Here is a 3,511-nt window from a genome sequence, read left to right as displayed (position 1 = left end):
CGGGCTCCGTCTGCAGGTGTCGGATAAGGATGGGACGCTGTTGGCCCATCCCCGCCGACAAAATGCTAATAAATAAATACATTGTAATATATATATTTATTGCAATACATATTTATCATAGAGACTGAAACAAGTGGTAAAATAGTATCCCACTCAATTAAATCTACATGTCCCATTCATCAGACTACAAAATGGATAACACTACGAAGCTGTAAAGCAGAATATCAAATAGATAAACAATCACTCAAAATATCGATCCATCCATCCATTTTCTTTACACCCTTGTCCCTTAGTGGGGTCGGGAGGTGCTGGTGCCTATCTCCAGCTAACGTTCCGGGCGAGAGGCGGGGTTCACCCTGGACAGGTCGCCAGTCTGTTGCAGGGCCACTCAAAATATCCCCATTCACTAAACACAAAGAAAGCAAAGTAATAATACTTACACCACCACACACTCCTTTGTTTTTATTGATCCTAAGACGGTTGAGCTACAAATGAGGTCGTGCACAAGCTTTGATCCAAGCTAGGCATTCCGTATCAGATTTGGGAAATCTGTGAATTTTAGTTCCACAAATACGATTAGGATACCTGACATCACCTGTACATCTGTACAGGTGCCATATTTGAGTCCTGTTGCAAAAACTTTCTGCCAGTCTGCTAGTCCACAATCTACATTAACATGTGTTTGTGAGATGGTCAAGCACATGGTAGCTGCGCAGTGACGTCAAATGGGCATTAGCCAATGAAACGCGGACCCTGTGGTAAGGTCCATAGCAGCTCACTCTTATTTCTAATAAACCCTGTTGGCGGTACTACATCTGCGGTGTGTTGGCGTCATTACAGTATTTACTTACAGTACATTACTTTAAAAGGTAATTACAGGATTGAAAAGGTAACTGTCCAGTAAAATACTGGTATCTACAGACACCACCCAGGTGAAAAAAAAGTATACTTTAGTATACTAAATTGTAACATACTTTAGTATACTTTTATCGATGTACTTAAACTGTACTATTTTGGAACAACTAATTTTGTGCTTAGTATACTTTAGTAGCATTTAAATAGTATTTAATTACAACTAATTGTATATTTTAGTATACTAAACGTACTTTTTTGGAACAACTTCAAGTGTACTTAAAGTATACTTTTTAAATATAATATTTCAGAGCTTTAGTATTACATTTTGTGTAGTAATTCTGTCTCAGAATTATATTAAAAATATATATTTAATATACTTCAAATATATTTTAAATATACTATTAATATATCAGTAATGTATTTAAATTACACTTAATTTTTATTTTTTATTTCCTGCTATTGATAATAAACTACAATTTTAATTACTCGTGAAAGTCTTTATTCCTACGTACCTATTTTTTACATGACATGCATAACTACACTACAGTACTTACATTGTTTTAGGCTACAATTACATGGAAAGATTAATTACACAAGATGCCCAAGGTAATTCAAATATTTCGTTTTATTACCGACATTTTAAATTGTCCAATTTTACTCACAGCCTTATGAACTTCACATACATTATCAGTTTACACATCAAAAGTGAACACATGAACATGAAAATTTAAGTGTGACAATAAAACATGAAAGTGAGGATCAACGACAGAACATTCCCGTTCACTGCACCTTACAGGAACCTTCAAAAAAGAACAATAGAGCAATTAAACAGAGAAAGCATTTGTATTTAAAGAGAACAGAAAAATGGCAAATAAAAAAATAATACTTACAATTTTAAGACTTTGTGGACTCGCCATGTATGTGACATCATAAGAACTGATGATGATTGGGACCGGATGCCTGGAGTGGAAAAACATTTCTGGGTGTCTTCTTTGCCTGTTTATGTTAGAAGTATAAAAAAAAATAGTCAGCAATGTCATAGAATCAGTTGATGTTGGCATTAACTATGAAGCTGTTTTAATTGTGGACTTGAGACAAACTACCTTAAAATCTTTCCATCCATGATCTGAACACACTGATCCTTGCAGGGTGGTGAGGGGGGCTGGTGGTGCCCATCTCCAGCAGCCATCAGATGAGAGGCAGGGTTCACCCTGGACAGGTCACCAGTCCATCACAGGGCCCTGAAAGCCAACAACAAATAAAACAAATGAAAGATAAACGTTAGATTAACAAAAAGAGAAAAATTATTTCCTGTTACCTTTAAATCAAATCATGTTTATTAAGCACTTAGTGTCGGTAACACAGCAGTTTTTGTTGTTGAAAATGTAGCTAGCTCCTCATTGAAAAAAAAACTTACATCATGAAGACGATGTGAAGGTTCATCCTCAGAGCTGGTTGGTGATCTGGTGGAGTCAGAGCTTCTTCTGAGACAGGAAAGTCTTTAGGATTTTTACTAACACCCGATTTCTCTGGCTTCCTCTTTCATCTTCATTTGCTTAGTTATACTGCAAACATATGTTGAAGATAAAATCATTGATGAACGAGTTATAACAACCACCTCACAATATCAAAATCTCTTTGTCTTATGGAGCTTAATTAAAACCAGGTTAGTTTATAAATTAAAGCATAAGTCACAACAAACAACCCCCATGCAGTTATAACATGAAGCTCAATGATTCCTATTGTAATAATCATACAAGTCACAATAAAATTGATCAAATATTCATGAAACCAACGTAAGTTATATATCTTTACTGCACTGTTTATAATTAAATGAAGATAATTAAGAAGCAAACTTACTACCAGCTAGCAACACTTAGCAGCCTTCGTCCCTCCAGGCTCCTTTTGTGACACACATTTCATTTCCATCGGTTGTTCCGTTGTGTTGTCGTCCAACTCGGACTAGGACGTCACGAGCTTGAATTTACCAAAATTAGTTACTATTGTCAAGGCCCTCCTACTTTGAAGGGAATATTATGCGAGTACAAATGGCGAATTTGAACAGCGTCTGTTATCTTCCCTGCTTCAAGTTTTTTTAAATAAATGAAAATGTGCAATGCTGCCACCATCTGGTCTGGAGTATGAACTGGAGCTAATGCGGTTGATTATAAGGTTTTAAATCACACATCTGAAAATTGATTGGATACTTTCTTAAAAATTACATCATGATTATCTTTTTTTTGTATGTAATTTTAATAAATAGTAAAAGATTATTAAGGAACTTAAAAATTCATACATATTCATTCATATTTTGTTCAATTAATGTATACTTTTACTTAATATATTAAAAGTGTATTTTGGTACAATTATGTCTAAAGTTCTATTTTCGAAATTGGTACAAGTGTATTTTTAGTATACTTCAGATATACTTATAGGTAGTACACTTAATATTTGGTATACTTAAAGTGTACTTTCACAAATTTAAGTATGTTTGAAGTATAGGAATGTATACTTTTTTTCACCTGGGCAGTCAGCTCAATTTTGCTGAAAACATTGACTATATTTTGAAGAACTGTTCTCAGAGACTCTACCTTTTTTAGAAGACTTAGTGATCTTGGGGTGACCCAACTAGACTCTAGCTGGGTCACCCCAATGT

General features: G+C 34.8%; 1 long non-coding RNA gene across 1 annotated transcript; it reads right to left on the bottom strand.

Annotated features, from left to right (window-relative positions):
- Positions 1-1,548: 1,548 nt before the first annotated feature.
- Positions 1,549-2,359, bottom strand: LOC145549664 (uncharacterized). Its single transcript, XR_014085503.1, has 4 exons — positions 2,273-2,359; positions 1,959-2,096; positions 1,746-1,851; positions 1,549-1,655 (listed from the first exon to the last, which is right to left on the bottom strand). It is a non-coding gene; the product is annotated as an uncharacterized LOC145549664 (long non-coding RNA).
- Between the last annotated feature and the right edge of the window lie 1,152 nt (positions 2,360-3,511).

The sequence above is a fragment of the Poecilia reticulata genome, chromosome 21, assembly GCF_904066995.2.
Source record: "Poecilia reticulata chromosome 21, P_reticulata-male-v2, whole genome shotgun sequence".
NCBI lineage: Eukaryota > Metazoa > Chordata > Actinopteri > Cyprinodontiformes > Poeciliidae > Poecilia > Poecilia reticulata.
This window is presented reverse-complemented; position numbering and strand designations above follow the sequence as displayed.